Genomic DNA, 14206 nt, shown 5'->3' with positions numbered 1-14206 from the left:
GACACAGAGGATGCTATGGTCTGAATGTTTGTGTCCTTCAAATTCATATGTTGGAAACCTAGTCACCAATGTGATGGAATTAGATGTGGCCTTTGGGAAGTGATTACATCATGAGGGTACAGCCCTCATGGGATTTGTGTCGTTATAAATGAGTTTCCCAGAGAGCTGCCTTGCTTCTCCCAGAGAGCATGCCTCCACCATGTGAGGACACAGCGAGAAGTCAGCAGTCTGCAACCTGAAAGCAGGCCATCACCAGACACCAAATCTGCTAATACCTTGATCTTGGACTTCCCAGCCTCTAGAACCCTGAGAAATAACTCTGGTTGCTTACAAACCACCCAGTTTATGATATTTCGATATAGCAGCCCAAATGGAGCAAGACAGAGATGACTTGAAGACAGAGCAGGGAGAAGTTTGAAATGCTGGCCTTGGAGACTGGGGTAATACAACCACAAGCTAAGAAACCAGGCCGGGCGCGGTGGCTCACACCTATAATCCCAGCACTTTGGGAGGCCGAGGCGGGTGGATCACGAGGTCAAGAGATCGAGACCATCCTAGTCAACAAGGTGAAATCACGTCTGTACTAAAAATACAAAAATTAGCTGGGCATGGTGGCGCGTGCCTGTAGTCCCAGCTACTCAGGAGGCTGAGGCAGGAGAATTGCCTGCACCCAGGAGGCGGAGGTTGCGGTGAGCCGAGATCGCGCCATTGCACTCCAGCCTGGGTAACAAGAGCGAAATTCCATCTCAAAAAAGAAAAGAAAAGGAAAGAAACACCAGCAGTCACCAGCAACTGGAAGGGTGAAGGAGCAAATTCTCTCCGAGAGCCTCCAGAGGCTCCAAGGTCCTACTGACACCTTGATTTTGGCACAGTGAAATTTATTTTGGACTTCTGGCCTCCAGAACTGTGAGGAAAAAAATATCTACTCTTTTAAGCCATCAGGTGTGTAGTAATTTGCCACAGCAGCCACAGGAAACTAATATACTCCCCGCTTGCCATTAATCCCACAACTTAAGACACAGTACTCACATAGTTAGACCCTGCCCACTAAATGTGAAGTCCACACAGGCCACATGCTCTCCACATATTCTCAATGCACACAGCTCACTGCCAAGTTCCATAGGGAAGGCTCACCTGGTGTGTGGCGACTTCCGTTCAAAAACTATCACCAAGAGAAGTGATGACTCTGACGAGCAGCCTCCTGGCCTCCCAACTTGCAGGGAGAGAAACCAGTAACTGCCCTAGTGACAGAATGTGGCTGACATAAAAACCAAAGATCAATCAGCATTCCAACATGAAACTAAAACATTTTATGAACAAAACCTTTAACAATTTTTACTAGTTTTTCTTAAGTAACATTTTGGATTTCCAGAAGGCAATTAACACACCTCACTTGTTGCCTATTTTCCATGGTCAATATCCTTGACATAAAATGTGGGATCTTATATTTGAAACAAGGAGTCTTGGCTTAAGGCCAGTATTGTATTAAGACATAACTAGAAAATGCCCAATTCTAGAAGCAGGTGTTGCATCTGATGTTGAAGCACAGCCAGAGATCTTTGTTTTCCAGGCCAAGGTTCAAAACAACCTGATTTCATGGTGATGAAAAGCCACAATATGATACTTGGTCAGTAAGTGACCTGGGTGAGTGAGTGAGTGAGTCAGCTTCCAAGGCAGGAGACATGCCCCGGGGATTTGGCACCAACTAGCTCCTGGCAGCAGCATTTCAGAAGCAGGAGGCTCTGCTGCTGACCCCTCCCTCTCCACCCCTGAAACCTGCTCATGCACTAAGATGACCAGACCCCTGGGAAACATCACCCAGGACTCGGCCAGGGTGAGGGGCAAGTCCAGAGATATAACAGAGAATAGAGTCTGGGGAAAGTCTGCATGGTGCAAAGAAGAAACTCGACAAGGTTGGAGCATGTCACTAAGCTTACTAGATCCCCACAGGGGGCGTCTGTTGTTTCTGCTCTCTGGCTCTGCAACCTGCTCTCCTGGGTAGAACATGGGTCTCCTTTGGGAACCACGCCTCTCACTGCATATAGTCTTGATAGCACTGTCCATCACCTGCCCTCTTCTCAGCCTCAGAGGGGCTAGATGAGCAGCCTTAGCCAGTCCAACAAGGTTCTCATCCCTGGAGGGAGTGGCAACAAAGAGGGGATGATGCCTGAAGCTGAGACCTTTTTGATGGTGGAGGCCAGGCTGGTTGTCCATCAATTTCTACTCCCTAGGCTCCTGATCAATCTGGTTCTTAAGCATTTCCTTTGACTTGGTGAGCTAACCTCCACAGTTCCAATAAATTCCTTCTTATTGTTAAATAACTTAGAATCTGCTTTGGTGGCCTGTAGTCAAAGAACCTTGGCACAGTTACTAAAGTCAAGGTCTCCCCAGCCAGCCCCAGCCTGCCTTTCCAATTCCCCTTCTCCCATTCTCAACCCTGACTACCCATTGGAGTCACCTACAGGCTTAAATAATGCCAATGTCCAGGGCTCCACCCACCAAAGGTTTTGATATCAATAGAACTGGAGTTCCACAGGTCATTGTAATGTTCAGCAGTTGATAACTACCACCCCTTTATGGCTAAACCTAACCACAGACTGTCATCAGAACCCAAGACCACTTCCACACCTGTGCCCCTCACACTGCCTCTCCCTGCCAGCAGCACACACCATGCCCACATCAATCTTTTTGCACTCCTTCCTGCCACTTCTCTTCTCAAAAGCCTTCCACGGCTCCCATGGTCTCCAGTAGATAGTCTTAATCCATTAGCCGAGCTATCAACTTTCTCTATATTCAGCTCGGTCTACTTTTCAGTCTAAATTCATCACTGCTACCTTCTGGATCTCCCTACTCCAGTCAAATCATTTTATTACCTACTTTCTGGACATGCAGAGTTCTTAGGGCAAACAACACAGCCCATTCCAGTTTCATCCAGAAATTAGGTTATTAGTTATTTCACATAATCCCTAGGAGGGCCGGAGAATCACATGAGGTTATCCCACCAGAATGCACCAATGTAGAGGTGCTGCCAACATCTAATTTAGGATGCTACCCTTAGCTTTTCTGTCTTTGCTCCCTAAGAGCCACTTTGTACTCCTTTACCTCCATTGGTCACACACCGACCCTGTCCCCAAAGAGACTCCATGTGACTATTGCTCTTCCCTATCCTTCTCTTCCAAATAAGACTCTCATGCCAGTGCACGTGACTGGCACAGCCCAAGCCAGGCTGCAAGGGATGCTGGGAAAGCAAGCTTCTGACCACTATCTTGAGGAAGCAGGACTCAAAAACATGGAAATTTCCCAAACATAAGCAGCAGCCAAAAGCTGCTGGGTAGCCTAAAAGCAAGATAAACATCCACTAGACTTGGCATTTTAATTTCTTGCCTCTCCCATGCTGACCATTCAAAACAAGTTTTCCCACTGGAGCATATTCTCTTTTGAGAGACTACAGTGTGTTCTCTTTTGGGAGACTCTCTCTCTGCTTGGGGAAAAAACATGGACTTTGAAACATGCCAGATCCCAGCCCAAATCTCAATGGTTGATGACCTCGGGCAATTCTGCAAAGTGAGGATAATGATACTCTCATGCTGATGATGCTATGAGGAATGAAGATAAAATATAAAGGCCAGCCCTTTGGCTGCCTGGCCCTAGTGCTCTGGCCAGCCCTGGCAGCAGAATCATAGAGCAGAAGGGGCAATAGCAAGAACTATAAACAAAGGACCAATGCCTCATTTTCTGGGCATCTCATGAGCCCTTTGAATTTTGATACATGAGAAAGAGAAGGCCCGACTACTAAGATTAAAATTTTCACCACCTTGCAAAGGAGGGCTTGGAGCCAGATTTAAGTTTATTTTCAGAAATAATACAATGTTTCTTAAGCCTGTGTCATGGAGCAAATTCCCACCTGTTACAACTACACAAGTGATTGATAGTTCTTATCACAACTGGTGAGTTTAGGCCTTCCCCATTCACCCTTTTCTGTACTGACATAAAAGAATCCATTCCAAGTGTTGTAGATCAGTGCTTCTCACACCCTGGTGTTAGGGCATAAGTATTCCAGGGATCTGTTTACGATGCAGATTGCAATTCACCTGGCATAGGTGTGGCCAGATACTCTGTCATTTACAATTTCCCAGGTGATGGTATGCTGCAGGCCCCTGGACCATGCTGTGAATATCAAGACTGTAACCACATCTCTGGAATGAAGCCCAGTTAGCCACTCTATTAAAAGTGCCGGCAGAATGTTCAATAAAACTAGCTTACTTCACAAACAGTCACAAATCTAGACCCTGTATCAGGTGTTATTTTCAGGCTTTTGCAAGGCTCTGCCTTTATATTGTGATGTCCCAATTAGAAAATGCGAAGTTCCTGGGAAGAGGAACCAGCATTTTGATCTCTATGGTACAAATGACATTAAGCACAACTTAAGTTTCATAAATACTTGATGAATGAACCAATGAATGAAATGTGAAGATCTGCTGGAATGATTAGAGAAGGGTAAAGCCAGTCCAGGCAGGCTTATTGGAGGAAGTGAGCTTGTAAGAGATTCAATAATGAGGAAAACTCTAGGTCTAGGAAGGAGAACAGCCTGTTCCTACAGAAGTTTTTTTCATCTTCTCTAGAAGATATCTACAGCAACCTTCAATCACCAAGGTGACTCACTTGTCACCCCATCAAGGGTAAATTTTAACTTGAAAAACAATGACAACCCATCAGCTATCTTAAATATATTTTTTAAAGTACAGCTTAAAAGCTGAGTATGGTGGTGCACACCTGTAGTCCTAGCTACCAAGAGGCTAAGGCAGGAGGACTGCTTAATCCCAGGAGATGGAAGCTGCAGTGCACTATGATCACACCTGTGAATAGCCACTGCACTCCAACCTGGGCAACAGAGTGAGACTCCATACCTGAAAAACAAAGATGTAGCTGTCATTTCAATGTGATATTCAATCGTTCAGAATGGCAGCACAGACCCAAAAATATGCCAGAAATTTTATTTCTGCTGAGTATATCATGTCTCCAAAGAATTATATGTAGTACAAGAGATAATATTATATTACATACTCATACAATATATAATCTATATAATAAAGCCAAATAGAATAGAATATATAAAGTCAAATTATTTCATCTCTGGCCCAAGCAATCTGTGTAAAGTGTTTAATTTCTAAAGCAGAGTTGATTTTCTCTTTCCTCTTCACTAGAGAAAGAGAATGGCTTCTTGCTGCAAGTTCAATGAACTTCATTACTCCCAGCTGGGCTTGCCCCCATTTCTGCATGCTGTTGGTTCCATGGACAGTTAGACATTGAACAAGTACAATGGCAACTTGATGCTGCAACCTTGCCTCCCAGTCTCTGTCAGGTACCAATAATACCACTGCTCTCCAACTACCCAGCCACCTTTGAGGTGTGCAAAGCAGTGGCCTGAGTGCTAAACCCTCTGCTTGCCCGAATGGCTCTTACACACGGTAAGTACAAACAAGAATTTCTGTCAAGTTTCTAAATTGGCAAAGGCCCTAAAATCAGTAAATAATAAAGTTTGTTAGCCCAAGACACTTCTCTTATTCAGACTTGCTTCAGCACCACGACTGGGTTCCTCCCTGACACATTTTCTCCATTTGAAGCCAAATGATGAGGGCTACAGGTATCTCCCCTCTGGTGAGGAGGAATCTGGGTAGCAGCAAAGCTGCTCAGACATCAGCTTATTCACCAAACATTTACACAGCATTTAGTAAGTGCCAGGCCAGAGGAAGTAGAGCTACCAAAAGGATGATAATTATAAGATCAATTCAATATCATTTTCTTTTTTGACTATCGAGGAATCAGCATTCTAAAAATCCAGCTGGTGGGACTCAAACCCATACATTTTGAATTCTCTAAAGGAGAGTCTAAGAATACAGTGAACATTCCATGGTGCCTCAGATCTTGGTGAACTTCCGGATCATTAGCACTGAGCAGGTAGGTGATCAGTAAGTGGTTGGTGGATCTGTGAATGGCTGGGCCAAAGGCAGTTCTTGGAAGGTGAGATTTTTCAGAGAAGCTCCTGAAGATTGAACCTGTCTTGGAAGTTATAACTAAGGCAGGGAGCTCCTTTACTAGAGTTCAGTGAATTTATTAGTTTTTATCGGTACATAGCAAATTATCAAAAATTTAGTGGCTGGAAATAACTTATTTATTGGCACACAATTCTGTAGATCAGAGATTCAGGCAAGGTATGCCTGAGTTCTCAAGGTGTAGGCCAGGCTGAGCTCTTTTCTAGAAGTTCTGGTGGCAAATTTATCTCTAATCTTATTCAGGGCCCATTTTCTTGCTGGTGCTCAGCTCCTAGAACCTACCTATATTCTCTGCCAATTCCTTTTATATCTGAAGCCAGCAATGGAGAATTTCTCCCTCATCAAATGCCTCTCATGCTTTGGGTCTCTTAGTTCTCCTGCCTCTGACCTCTAGACCTAGATTTAAAGGCTCATGTGACTTGGTTAAAACCGCACAGAAAATCTCCCTATTTTAAGGTCAACCGACTTGGGAACTTAAATTACTTTCCTACTTGCAACACTAGATTTGTGTTTAATTGAATAACTCGAAGACGATATGTACACTTTGGGGACCAGGCATTTTGGAGGCCATTTCAGAATTCTTCCTAGCACAGAGAAAGAAGGAAAGGCTGGTAGAGCTTCCTGAGGATCATAGTGAGGGTGCTTTCCCTCCATTTCAGGAGGAGCAGTCACTGTCAAGAGAATTTCAATCCTCAATCTCTCAAGCAATGCATGGCCACTGTGCCCCCAGCCCAGTGAGGAAGGTTGAAGATGTACAACAGTGCTGGGTCCCTGATCTTAGGGAGTTCCAATACAGTCAGCAGACATCACCTGTGTCCCTTCTAAGAAATGTCTAAGATGGCTCACCAAGCACAGGAAGCTCAGTGTAGGCTGGCGTAGTCCAGGAAGGCATCATGGAAGAAGCAGAGACTGGAGATAGTCACTGAAGAATGAATAGACCCCTGGGTAAAAGAGACAACAGGTGAGAGCTACTGCGACCTAGCTCAGCTCCCTAGGGCCACCTCCTAACCAGAGCCTGAGCAACATGGGGGCAGCTTGGGCCTCCGTACTGGGAATGGGGGAGTTGCTGATTGGAAGCAGTCACTGTCTGGCCATGGAGGGCAGTGGCGGCCGCAAGACTTGGGGAAACCAAGGGTCAGAGGTCTGGCTAATGGAAAGGAGAACTCACCAGTATCAGCTACTCTACCAGTGAAGGGTTGTCTGTTTTTCATTCTATAAGCACAGCCAGGCCTGTACTTTGACCTGAATTGCAACAAATGCTGTCACTCTAGGGGCAGCACTAGACATTCAAGTGTGCTGTTTAACTTCTTAAAACCCTACAAGGCTTCCAAGGATAAATTCCAAACCCCGTAGCTATGGTCTCATCTGGAACAGGCTGATCTAGTCCACTAGTCTGGTCTTGTAATACATTAAAGGGAGAGGTATGAAGTTAGGCAATCCTTTTTCATCCGTCACAAAGCCTGGCTTTCAAGATAATTGCCCAGCTAAAGAGGTCAATAATTCCATCCTCTGGATCCAGAATGGATCCACAACACCCTTGTCCCAGGTAGAAGCGGGTTTTTCCTTCCCTAGGATGGTAAGCGTGGCTCGCCCTTGAGAGAGATAGCTACAAGTGGTTGCAATTTAAGGTGGAAATATAAACACATTGGTTTAATATTTTCAAAATGTCACCCCCACAGCATCCTCATTACCTTGAGTTAACAAGTGGTGAAAGAGCCTGCTAAGAAGTAATGTTTAGAGTTGTATCATCGCATTTAACATCTTGCTCAACAGAGTTTAACAAGGACTGTTCACCACCGTAATCACTTTCATTTCATTGTTCCTTCTGGCAGGTATACATGGTTAAAGCTAACATTCAGGGTCTGATGAGCACAGAGTGTAGATTTGCTCAGGGTCAAGCAAATCTTAAATGTTCTCCATGATGGCTTGACTTCAGAGGCCTCAGAGGAATCATATCCCTTTCAAAGAGAGCATCTTTGGTTCAGATGAACCAGAACACGTCTATAGGAATGCATGCCCAAGGGAAAACAGAACATTGCCTCTCAATTCCAAGCTGAGGCTCATTCATTCATTTGTTCAGTCAACAAATATTCACTGACCACCTGCTATGTGCTAGACGCTATGCTGGAATGAGGTACAGTGTTGAGAGAAATTAGTGCATGCTCCTGGCCTCAAGGAATTAGAAGGAAGACAGACATCAATCGAGTAATTGCACAATTAAATGTAAAATGAAAACTGCAAATCTTGTTTTGAGGTTTAGTGGAGTCAGGGAGGATGGGCCAGCTTCTCTGGGGAGATCTGAGAGAGGAGAAAGATACTAACCAGGAGAAGGGGCTGGAAGTGGGGAGGAGGTAGAGAGTAGAGTAAGACAGAAAAGCACTCCACGCAGAGGAAACAACCCATACACAGGGAGCATGGGGGAAGAGAGCCAGTCACGGTTATTTGAAGGACTTGAAGGGGAGCCACTGGAATAAGACAATTAAGGGGTGTTGTAAACTGAACTGTGTCCCCTGCAAATTCACATGTTAAAGGCCTAAGCCACAGCGTGATTGTATTTGGAAATTGTATTTGGAATAGACGACAGCTATTTGCAAACCAAAGAGAAAGCCCTCAGAAGAAACCAACCCTGTCGCACCTTGATCTGAGACTTCTAGCTTCCAGAACTGCGGGAATATAAATGTTTATGCCTCAAGGCATCCAGTCTGTGGGATGTTATTACCCTGGCCAGAGCAGACAAACGCAAGGGGAGAATGGCACTTGACAGAGTTGGAAAGGCAGCTGATATGAGAGCCTTATGTCAAGAGTTTTGGTCTGTGGTTGACGTAAGAGCCATAAGATACCACTGACTGGCTTTGCTTTGCTGGGGTCAGAGATGGAGGTGTCAACAAGATCCCAGTGGCTGCAGTGTGAACAGCCCAGACCCAGGCAAGAATAGATGGAGATTTTTCCAGCAATGACACCGTAGTCAAGGACCCTCACTCAGGGAGCAGCCTTGCTGGAAACAAAGTAGAAAGAGTAGTGTGGGAGCCAGAGCTCTCTGAAGGTGCTTGCAAAAGAAGGTGTCCACCATAGGGCAGGGCCCAGGTGAGGCTGAACACCATTCATTTATGAGAACGTGCAGCAGCAAGGATGACCAGTCTTGTCTCCAGTGCTCAATAAATAGTCAAGAGTAGAGGTGGAGAGTCAGATGACTGGTCCCAGGGCTGCAGCCTGGCAGAGGAAGTGTGCAGCAGGAAAAGGGATAGGAGTCGATAGTGTCCTCCAAATGTGGACCTGGGGAGTTTGCCTTGTACAGCCAGAGGGGCCCCTTGACTCCCAATTCAATATTCACCCACTGCGCTGTCTCAACTTGCAAATGACTTTTATTCTGAGTGGTTTTAGCACTAATAAGCCAAATGCTTTGTGCAGCTGATTTCAGCAGCCCCCATGAGGCTGACAGATGAACAGGCTTGCTAATGAATGGGGACTGGGATTCCAACATCCCCTTCCTTGGAAACGATGCATCTCTCCAACAGAGAAATGAAATCTTTGAGACAGCCTGGTTATAAAAATAAAGCAGCATTATTATATTTGTCTGCCAGGCTGATCACAGGACACTTGCAATTTAAGACAGATATCACGAATAGGAAAATAAACACAAAATACCATTTATTACAGCCACATCTACATCAATAAAGGGAATAGAGGTGATCTGAATCTTTGAGGCAAAACTTCTGAAAAATTGAAACATTTGAGTCAAAAATAATACCTTATACTAAAAAAGTCACAAATTTAATTCTGATGGTATTTCCCTCAAAGACTGTGTTGATGTATCCTTTACAACACATAAAAAGCCTTTGCTAAGAAAACCAATGGTGAAAATATGATTGTAAGACCAGTATTTAACCCAGTGAAGAAAACAACTACTAAGAATTCTTATGAGCACTTTCAAAGCACTTCAAGGAATTTCACTTCTGTGTAATACCAAATATACAGTGGAGTATAGGGACTGGTTTTCAAACTAATTATATTTTTGGTTATGGCCTGCACACGGGGTACAGAATTTCATGAAGTCAATGAAAAGGAAGCTGAAGAAACAGATGAATCCAATGCCAAGCCACTGACAAGCAAAGGTTTGCTCCAATTAGACTGGATAATTACAGAAGAATGGAAAATTGGCAAGGATAATGCAAGTATAGGTGCTTCCATGAGGGTGATTTAAACAGCAAAGAATGAAGGAGGCCTTCTTTATAATCTTACTGAGAAAATAAAACACAAAGGTTGTCGTACGGTTTTGTTAGAAAAATAATGCCCTCAAGAAAGCCACATTGGATTCATTCTGAATAATGATTATAAGAATATATAGTTGTAACTCTTAACATATTTATAAAATACAAATAAATTTTCATAATTTTCACTTTCAAGTCCCAATGAGACCTCTTTTCAAATATTTTTAACCCACTTTAAGGGAACCAACTTTACAGGTTCTTTTCGGGTATTGATTGTCCTGGGGTAAAGAGGACCGACTGTCAACATCTCTGTGTGTGTGTGTGTGTGTGTTTTTTTTTCTCTCTCTCCCCCCGACCCTGCTTGCTTTTACCTCTAATTCTGGGGTCTAAAAATCCAGACGATGTGACTCTGATCTCCTTCTCTTTGCTTCTCCCTGAACCACATCACGAATATCTAAACGTACATCAACCTCATTTTTAGAGTAGTCCATGACAGCAGCAACTCTCAACCTTTGTTCCATCCAAATACACACGATGAATGACGTCCATATTCAACATGAGCAACCCAAGTTGATTGTAATCCTTGCCACTAGATGTAACTCCTTCCCTTTCCTTATGACTCAGGAGAGCAAATCAGAATGCAAAAGAGTATAATTATTCTAGAGTTATGAATCTTCTATGATTTTTTTATTTAATAATCTCATGATTGTAAAAATCTTTTTCATAACTATAATTGAAAGCCAACCACTGCCCTCTAGTTCTCTAGGAGGTAGTTGCAACCAAGTCCCAATCACTTGAAAGTTATTACACAATTTTTTTTTAAACTACTTTAGTCATTCCATTTTGAGTGAGTGAAACTTGACAGCAAGCCACATGTGCAATAGACACACACAAGCATCCACAGACCTGGATGCTGTCTGCATTGAGAATAACTCCAAATGAGACTTCAGAAAGAGAAGATGGGAGGTCTGGGAAAAGACTTGCTTGAAAGGAAGTCTCATTTTGCACATCCTCAACATTCAAGGGATGACACAGAGAACCAAATTATCAGTTCCTTTTTTCCAGAAGAGGCAGAAATCCAGACCAGCAACCTCTGTTCTGACATCAGACAAATATTCCCATGCCACACTGGCTGTAGCCTTGAAACAGGAACCAGGTCTAATACTGATTTCTCACTGGATTGACAAGAGGCAAGACAAGACACTCCTGTTTCCAGGAACGTGCACTTTTGCATCATCATCGTTTCCTCCTGCAAATCGCTTGAGAGCTAGTAGGCACCCCAGCCTCTCTCTCTCTCCCAGAATTGACAATTTGTTTTCCTTATTTGCCAGCCCAGCACCTCTACTAGACTGAGGCACAATAGTGAAAGATGAAGAGAGGAAAATAAGTATTTTCTATATAGGCTTCTATATCTTGGGTAGATTTACGAATTTTGTTTCTGTAATGCAGAAGTTAGCATTTTTAACAACGAGGGGGGAAAAGTCTTGTTTTCTTTACTGCCTCAAGAGCTCCAAGGACTACTTGTGATACATCGTCATTTACATTTCACATTAAATTTAAAATGTTTGAAATGAGTAAATATTCATTTTAATTTGATCCATCTGTGAAACAAAATACCAAAAAGACAGCTAAATCACTATATTAAATTCAGCAATTTTTGAGCAATTTATATGTTCATTTGTTCTGGGTTAAAAATGCCCCAAAGCACAAGTTTTATAGAACTCACAAAGTAAATTGCATTGTATTAATCTGATGAATGCCGGCCATGATTTCTTCCTCTTCACGCCATTAATTTATTTCCTAACTTGAATTAATTAGTGAGGTTCCTATTTTTAAAAGCTTTTGAAATTCATTGCGAGAGGAGGACATTTGCGAGAACTGCTTTGAAAACCCACCACAGAGAAAATGGGCTAAATACAAATGGTGAACTCCCCCAGGACATTGTCACACATTGAGGACCTGATTGCCATTCAACAATCTCTACGCCAGGAACACAGTGGGTGATTAATATACAGTTGGTATAGGAAAGAAGGAAAAAACTAGAAGGGAAGAATGAGAGCAGCACCAAGAACAAACTCTTTCCAGGCAATTACTAATGGGATGAGGTGATCGCCAAGGCCCTATCCATCTCTAAATAAAAGTCTGTGACATTCTGATTTTACGCTGCAAATGGAGACTGACTTTAACTTGAAACACCCACTGCGGGGAGAAGAGACGTCTACTCAGAGAAATACAGAAAACACAGAGATTGGCCAGACAGAGAGTAATGATAAATCAATGATTTTCCCTTTGGTGAAAGACAGCCTTAATTCCTAAGTTAGACTGGGAAGTAGTTGAAGACCACTTGCTAATACTTGTCCACTCCCTAATCCTTATCCACTCATGCCAGTCCCCCCCCAACTCAAAAAATAAAGGTGGGGGGAGTGAATTTAATTAACCACACTAAAGTATAAATTCAGCTTACAATTTAAGATATGCTTAAGGGAATACTTTTGGAGGAAAGGAGAACTAGCCTTTCAACAAACATTCAAGCTTTAAGCAAATGCAATGTCCATTTTTTCGTGGAATATTTTGAGTAGTAGCAGCCAGTAGCAGCCACTGAGTTGGGTGCCCTTCCCAAGTCTCAAGATAATGTTACCTATTCCAACTTCCAGAAAGGCTGACCCTAGGAGGCAGCAACACCCCCAGGCTTACCTACGCTTGTCAAAGTCATGCCTTGTTTCATTTTCCTTTTACCACATGCCTGTGAAAGTCATGGAAGTCACGCATTTCCCTGCCCTGAAAAGCACAGTGAGAATCTTGGAGCTGCGCTTAGGTGATTCTGAACTAGGTCTTCTCTAAGTCTCCAATTCCTCCTCTAGAAGATGAAAATAATGGTCACCTGGCACAGCCCCTAATACAGAGTAGCATCCAAACATTCTCATTTTGTGAGAAGGAGAGTAAAGTTGAGTCAGCTGGTCTCTGCCAGAGCTCCCGAGGCCCAGCCCCCTGGGGGCACGAGGTAAAGGCATCATCCACCTTTTCCATGGCTGCCTCTGAGTACTTTGAAATCCATTGTGGCAATTATTTCAAATTGAATTAAAAGGTTTTAAAATTAGACCCTAAACTTTTAACAATTAGTGACCCACTAAAAGCCAGGGACTGGCCTGAGACAAGACCCAGATCTTTCTGTCACTCTCCAAGTGCCTTCCAACTCTCTCATGTCTACCTCCTGTCCCTGGAACCTGCTGCCCAGTTGCCCACACCAAAACAAACAGCACCATGATTTATTCCTTTTCTGATGCCACAGGGGACAGGGAAGAGGTTAGAAGGGGAAATGTGTGTTATATCTAATATCTACTCCTTCTTGACTCACACTCACACACTCACAACAGATCCTTTTTACCGTTTCTGCTAAAAAATGTATTTTTAAACCCTTTGCTCACGCACATTTCCTCTGTCTCTATTAAAGCCTTGTCTCCCAGTGACTAAGCCCCTCTTCTAAAGGCCTTGGGGTCAACAGACCTGTGGGCTCTTTTCAAATAGAGAAGGCCTCAACATTAAATACTTGTATCACAACAAAAGTTTGGAGAGCAAACCTAAGAATTGGGTATACGAGGAGATTATTCAAATCCTAGAAATCAGTGAAGCCAGATTTTCTGGATCAGATAAACAGGCCATCCTGCCAGGTTGCTCTGGAACAGACCCACGGTGGCAGAATCCCAAGCCCTGGGGAGTGCTGTCTGAGAGCCCCCACGTCTTAAGATTGGGTAGGAGAGGCTCCAAGGAATAAAAGGCCAGAGCCCAAGAGTGTGTGTCCCTCACAGCCTGCTTTCTCCAACGGAGGAGAAAAGTGGGAACAAAAGCTAATTGCCCAAGAAAGGCTTCCCGGGGTTAAGACAGAGCTAGATAAGACTGTCCCCTTTATCTCTGCAGAACTTGGTCTTTTGCAAAGGACTTTCACCC

At 43.6% G+C, this 14206-nt stretch overlaps 1 protein-coding gene across 1 annotated transcript in view; it reads right to left on the bottom strand.

Annotated features, from left to right (window-relative positions):
• The window catches only part of GPR39 (G protein-coupled receptor 39), a 231205-nt gene that overhangs the window by 215095 nt on the left and 1904 nt on the right, over nt 1-14206 (bottom strand). The gene's annotated exons all lie outside the window — the stretch shown is intronic.

Source organism: Saimiri boliviensis, chromosome 5, assembly GCF_048565385.1.
Source record: "Saimiri boliviensis isolate mSaiBol1 chromosome 5, mSaiBol1.pri, whole genome shotgun sequence".
Classification (NCBI taxonomy): domain Eukaryota; kingdom Metazoa; phylum Chordata; class Mammalia; order Primates; family Cebidae; genus Saimiri; species Saimiri boliviensis.
The sequence above is the reverse complement of the archived record's forward strand: the minus strand, read 5'-3'. Positions and strand labels throughout refer to the sequence as shown.